The sequence below is a fragment of the Brachypodium distachyon genome, chromosome 1 (assembly GCF_000005505.3).
Source record: "Brachypodium distachyon strain Bd21 chromosome 1, Brachypodium_distachyon_v3.0, whole genome shotgun sequence".
Taxonomy (NCBI): domain Eukaryota; kingdom Viridiplantae; phylum Streptophyta; class Magnoliopsida; order Poales; family Poaceae; genus Brachypodium; species Brachypodium distachyon.
The window spans coordinates 42675791-42682920 of record NC_016131.3 but is presented as its reverse complement, the minus strand read 5'-3'; the positions used below and the strand labels follow the sequence as shown (position 1 = coordinate 42682920).

The window sequence follows — 7130 nt, the reverse complement described above, 5'->3', positions numbered from 1 at the left end:
ACCAAAAAGTTGCTCTTAAGACAAAATTTATATTTATTTATATTTTGAGAAGGGCGTACGAGTTGAGAAAATCAAATCAAAACTGAACACACGCGAAACTTATCTGTTCAGAGGCGTCCCATCTGAACGAATACAAAAGATAACTCTTGAGCTTGTCGACAAGTCAAACGGTAAACCACAAGGATATATCTCAACGGACAAAGAACGAAAATAAACAGCAAAATAGTTTCCTTTGTAACTTTCTTCAGAAACTGAAAACTGAAACTCTGAACTTCTGAATTTACTGAAAACTGAACTTCAGTTCCAACAATCCCCCACAAGTTACAAATGAACTATTGGCAACAGAGAGTTTTATATATTGTGTTTTCGACAAAGGTGCCTTCCGGTATTGAACCTTTTATCTAGCTGGTACTGGAGTTGATCTTCACAGGAGCGCAGTGGAGATGACCTTGAACTTTACTCCTTGGTGTGAAGACTTTCTCAAGCAGGCGTACAATACTTGGCTACAGTCACGAGAACCCTTTTCAGTTTGGTGCATTTCGGTCATACACCCGTATCTTGGATCTCATGAGTGCTCTAGGAAGCGACCGGCAAAACTTCCATGGATTGCGATCAAACAATCACACTCACGTAGGTGGATTCTCCAAGGATATCCTGCAAGGAACATATCCTATCACATAGATTTGAATCCATTAAGAGACATAGCTCAACCTCTTCCTTGCAGCTAAAGTACTACATCACAGGAATTGGGTTATGATACTTCATCTTTTATTAGTACTTCCATTATTAATCAGCTTGTTTTCCCATTGAACCTGTATCATGGGATCCCCACTCAATCAGGTTGGGTTGCTGCAGATCAATAACTAATTAGCAGGCCTCAGCCCCATTCCCTTTGACAGCTCTTGTATTGACTTCTGAGCTAAGCCTTTTGTAAAGGGATCAGCCAAATTTTCATCTGTCTTGATGTAATCAAAAGTGACTACACCGGAATTCTTCAAGTCTCTAACAGATTTCAGTCTCCGCTTCACGTGTTTGAAGACTTCATATTTTCTTTCTTGCTTGTAACCTTAGCTATGACAGCTTGGTTGTCACAATACAAGAGTACAGCAGGAATTGGCTTTTCTACTATTGGCAAGTTCATTAATAGTTCTCTCAGCCATTCAGCTTCACAACAAGCAGTTTCCAGAGCTACTAGCTCTGCTTCCATGGTGGATCGAGTAAGTATAGTCTGTTTTGCAGACTTCCAAGAAATGGCAGCTCCACCGAAAGTAAATATATATCCACTAGTTGATTTCATCTCATCTGAATCGGTGATCCAATTTGAGTCACTGTATCCCTCCAGGACAGCTGGGAATCCACTATAGAAAAGACTTTGGTTCATGGTCCCTTTCAAATATTTCAGAACACGATCTATTGCAATCCGATGATCGCTATTTGGTTTGCTTGAGTACCTGCTCAGTCTACTAACTGCGTAACAAATATCAGGACGAGTAGTATTTGCAAGATACATCAGAGAACCAATTATTTGAGAGAACTTTACAGCATCAAGACCTGGACCTTGATTCTTATGTAACTTAAGACAAGGATCATAAGGAGTAGCTGCAGGTTTACTATCAGAATGACCAAAACGATCCAGTAGTTTTTCAACATAGTGTGCTTGATTAAGTTCTATTCCATTGTCTCTTTTATGGAGCTTAATATTAAGAATAATTTCAGCCTGGCCCAAATCTTTCATGTCAAATTTAGCAGATAATAAACTCTTTGTTTCAGCAATGGCATCTAGATTTGTACCCATAATTAAAATATCATCGACATAGAGACAAAGGATTACTCCACTATTACCCTCAAACCTAAAATATACACACTTGTCAGCATCATTAACGGAAAAACCAGCAGAGATCAAGGTTTTATCAAAAAAATTCGTGCCATTGCATTGGGGCTTGTTTTAGTCCATATAAAGACTTAACAAGTTTACACACTTTACCTTCTTGTCCAGGGATGACGAAACCATCTGGTTGCCGCATGTATATTTCTTCTTCTAACTCTCCATTGAGGAATGCAGTTTTAAATCCATTTGATGGACTTCATAACCATATGCAGCAGTTAGTGCTACTAGAGCACGTATTGTTGGCATGCGAGCCACCGGAGAATATGTATCAAAATAATCTTCTCCTTGCTTTTGTGTGTACCCCTTTGCAACTAACCTGGCTTTGAACTTATCTATAGTTCCATCAAGTTTTAATTTCTTTTTGAAGATCCATTTGCATCCTATAGTTTTGCAACCATGGGGCAACTCTGTGATCTCCCAAGTACCATTAGAGAGGATAGAATCCATCTCACTTTGTACAGCCTCCTTCCAATAGGCAGATTCAGCAGAAGCATAAGCTTCTGCAATTGTAGTGGGCACGTCCTCCACTAGGTATATGAGAAAATCATCTCCAAATGTTTTTTCAGTTCGAGATCTCTTGCTCCTCCTTAATTCAAGGGAATCATCTGACATAGTGCTAATTCTAGGTTCAGAGGGAATAGGGGCAGAGCTAGAAATTCTTACCTTCATCGGAAAGGTGTCTTCGAAAAAGGTTGCATCACGTGATTCCATCACTGAATTCTCACGAACTTCTGTAGTTTCAGACTTAACAACCAGGAACCGAAATGCAAAACTATTTCGTGCATATCCTAAGAACACACGGTCCACAGTTCTTGGACCAAGTTTCCTCTTCTTGACTATTGGTATATTTACCTTAGCAAGGCATCCCCACACTTTCAGAAAATTCAAGTTTGGCTTTCGACCCTTCCATAGTTCATATGGAGTAACATCTGATCCTTTGATAGGTACACGATTCAGCACAAAGCATGCTGTATACAGAGCCTCGCCCCACATATTATTTGGAAGACCAGAGTTACCAAGCATTGCATTCACTAGATCAGTGAGAGTTCGATTCTTCCGTTCAGCTACCCCATTCGATTGGGGCGAATACGGGGCGGTAGTTTGATGAATAATTCCATGTTCTTCATGAGATTTGGAGAACTTATTCGACAGGTATTCTCCTCCTCTATCAGATCTCAAAGTTTTAATTTTCAGACTACGCTGATTCTCAATTTCAGCTTTGAAGATTTTAAAGTGTTCAAAAGCCTCATCTTTTGTTCTCAGTAAATATATGTAGCAATATTTTGAGCAATCATCAATAAAAGTAAGGAAGTAACGTCTACCTCCTCTAGTCAAAATACCATTCATCTCACAAATATCAGAATGCACTAATTCAAGAAAGGAACTATCTCTTTCAACAGATTTAAAAGGCTTCCTTGGTTGTTTAGCTTGCACACAAATTTCACATTTTGCACCTCTAGTATCATGTTTAGGAATTAAATCTAGGGACATCATGCGAGATATAGACTTGAAATTAACATGACAAAGACGATTATGCCATAAGAAATTATCACAAGAGTGAGAAGAATTTGGAACTGCAAATGCTGTATTACTAGTGCCTGAACAAGGAAACAAAGACAATCTAATAAGGCCACGATCAACATAGCCTTTCCCAATGAACGAACCACTAAAGGTTATTACAGCTTTATTGCTCTCACAAACTATCTTATACCCTAACTTCATTAATATCGTTCCACTAATCAGATTAACATTGCCCGATGGCACATAGAGCACGTTGTGTAGGGTCAGAACATTTCCTGAAGATAGCTTCAGATCCACTTGACCACTACCCAGCACCGTGGACTTGCTCTCGAGACCAGTCACAGAACGGCCTCCTCGTTGTTCCTGAAAAGTGGAGAACAAAGATCGATCAGAACACACATGAACAGAGGCTCCGGTGTCAATCCACCAATCTGCAGATTGACACCTCAATTCTTTCAGAGATGTTCGAAACACACCTTGCAATTTCGGCTCCGTCAATCACCATGTTGACTTTGGCATCAGTCTGATCATCAGGTTTGTCCTTTTGGACCTTTTCATTTCTTTTCTTGTAACGGCAGTTTCTGGCCATGTGGCCAGGCTTACCGCACTCGAAGCAACCACTTAGATTTTTGCCATTTCTTTTGCCATTGCCTTTGTCGATCTTTCCTCTTTGTTTAAAACCATTAGGGTTCCTTGGGTCCTTCTTGTTCCTTCTCTGACGAGCATCTAGGAAATTCACTCTAGTTATCATCGTCATTAACCAATGGAGCATCTTTTGCTCGTGCTTTCTCCTCAACATCGAGTGAAGCTAGGAGGTCATCCATAGTCATTTCCTCTCTGCGATGTTTGAGGGCAGTAGCAAAATCTCTCCAAGAATTAGGGAGTTTTGCAATCACCATTCCCACCTGATACTTATCAGGGAGAGCAATCTTGCTGTGGCTTAGCCCCCCCACTATAAGCTGGAGCTCATGAGTTTGCTCCACCACAGACTTTCCATTGGTCATCTTGAAATCATGGTATTTTTCAACCAAGTACAAGTCCTTTCCAGCATCAGGGACACTGTACTTCTTCTCTAGAGTTTCCCACAGAGTACGAGCAGAGGTATGATGCATGTATATATCATAAAACTTATCAGAAAGCATGCTCAGAATTCTGCCACAACAGTTAAAGTTCTTGGCCTGATAACTTTCAGCATATGCTGCAGCCCCAGGAAGAAGCTCATCTGGATGCGGCTCTGGATCAGTAATGACTGAGTACACATTCAAGTTGGTGAGCCAATACATCATCTGGGTCTGCCAGCGCTTGAAGTGGTTGCCGTTGAACTTTTAAGGCTTCATGGCATCATCGAAGGAGTTTGAGGTTGCCATGGAAACAGTTACCTATGAGTCGATGAAGACGATGAATCTCCTTGAAATTGATGGAATCGACGTCGTGGTAGGCAGCAGCTCGAACAGGTTGTGGACGAAGTTGTTGCAGCAAGTCGTGGTGCAGCAGCTCTGAAGGATCAAGGCACGCCGGTAGGCGCTGTCTTCAAGGAGATTCATGCCCTCGCCGTGGTGCACGAGTTCAACAGCGGCTCTCCTCCAAGATACAATGATCTCCTATCTCCTATTGTGCACTCAAAAGGAGATGAACCAGCAGGGTTTTCGTGGACGTAGCTCTCTCTAAGCCAAGCTCAGATGGACGTGGAAGAACTCCAAAATTGATTGCAAAACACCTGCTGCACGTGGCCTTTTATAGACTCCTTCTCAACCAGAAAATCTTATCTCTTGGCCAGCAAGTTTCAAAGCTAACAAGCTTAATTCGTTGGCCAGAATATCAGGAGAGATTGAGTCCATATCGTGTGCGTGCAGCTGAAACCAAATCAGTTTTAAACAACCAAATCAAAACTGAACACACGCGGTACTTATCTGTTCAGAGGCGTCCCATCTGAACGAATGCAAAAGATAACTCTTGAGCTCGTCGACAAGTCAAACGGTAAACCACAAGGAAATATCTCAACGGACAAAGAACGAAAATAAACAGCAAAATAGTTTCCTTTGTAACTTTCTTCAGAAACTGAAAACTGAAACTCTGAACTTCTGAATTTACTGAAAACTGAACTTCAGTTCCAACAATATGTACTTATAAATTTTCTTCGTTATAGTTCACCACATGCACAAATCATGGTCTATACGCCGGGTATTATTCAACAAGAATGGAACTAACAATGTAATCAATGTAATATCTAAGTTACAGGAAAATGAATCGAAGTATACCAAACAAAAAAAATACCAACGTATAAAACAAGTTCATGTATAGACAGGCTCACCAATCATCAATAACGGGCGAGGAAGACCCGTCACTAATGTTCAATGTGAAAAACAACAAAATTCGCAAAAACACACATCAGTGGCGGGCTTTACATTTGGGCCCGCCACTGATGTCCACTCATAACTAACGGGCGCGAAAGGCCCGTCACTAATGTTTAATGTGAAAAATAACAAAGTTCGCAAGAACACACATCAGTGATGGGCTTTACATTTACACCCGCCACTGATGACCACTTGGGCCCAACCCATTTGCGGCCCAAACTGTCCAGCTTATATAAACAACTCTCACCAAATCCCCCAAAACCCTAATTCATCTCCTCTCTCAGCCGCCGCTCTTCTCTCTGCCGAGCGCCTCTTCCCTTCTCTCCCCCAAATCCCCTCCTTCTCTTCTCTCCCGATCTCCCTCTTCTCATTCCCCTTCTCTCCTCCTACAGCAGCAGCAGGAGGCCGAGCCCGGCAGCTGCGACCTCAACACGGCCGCCCCCGGATCCGGTGACCTCAACACCGGCCGCCCCCGGATCCGGCGCCCCCGACCGGCCCCGCCATGCATCCGACGACCTCGACCCCCGGCCCTCCTCCTCCTGCAGCAGGCACCTCCACCACCCTCCCGACCCCGCGTGCCGCCGTGGGAAGCCACCGCCGGATCCCGTCCCCGGCCGCCTGCCTCCTGCCTGGCACCGCCGTGGGAAGCCGCCGCCGGATCCCGTCCCCGGCCGCCTGCCTCCTGCCTCGCGCCGCCGTGGGTCGCCGCCGCTGGATCCCGTCCCCGGCCGCCTGCCTCGCGCCGCCGTCCGGATCCGGGCTCCCCCGTCGCCAGCCGCCGGTAACCCCCCATCTCTCTCTCTCTCTGTGTGTGTCTTGTTCTCTCTCACTGTCTCTCTCACAGGCACCGACCATCGCCGCCGGATCCGGCCTCCCGTCGCCGTGTATAGCAGATCATGGACATCGGCTTTTCTTTCGTGATTTTTTTTGTAATCTCTGTTGTGAATGGATGCGACCATGTAATTTTTATTTTTGATTTCTAATTCTATTCTGCTGTGAATGCACGCAACTTGATTGCTAATTATCTTTTGCTGTGAATGCATTCGACGTTTTGATCTTGAATTTCCCGTGCTGCTGCTACTATCTCTACTGCAGAATTTGTACGCAATTAGAAAAAGGAAAGCATTGCTAGCATAATAATATGCTGGTCATGAGCTTTTTTTTTAATTTCGCTCAAAACTCATCACTGTCGGTCACCAAGTAGGCCGCCCGCCACTGATGATGTACATCAGAGCGACCGTTACTGATGATACCATCATCAGTAACACGAAGTTAGTAACGGTGCCCCGACCGTTACTGATGTTGTTTTTCGACCGTTACTGATAAGTCTTTTTATAGTAGTGGTTAAAAAGCAGGGGAAGGAGATT

General features: G+C 43.5%; 1 long non-coding RNA gene across 1 annotated transcript; it reads right to left on the bottom strand.

Moving 5' to 3' along the window:
• Positions 1-3453: 3453 nt before the first annotated feature.
• LOC106865769 lies at positions 3454-5248 on the bottom strand. Its single transcript, XR_001405106.2, has 2 exons — positions 3886-5248; positions 3454-3772 (listed from the first exon to the last, which is right to left on the bottom strand). It is a non-coding gene; the product is annotated as an uncharacterized LOC106865769 (long non-coding RNA).
• Between the last annotated feature and the right edge of the window lie 1882 nt (positions 5249-7130).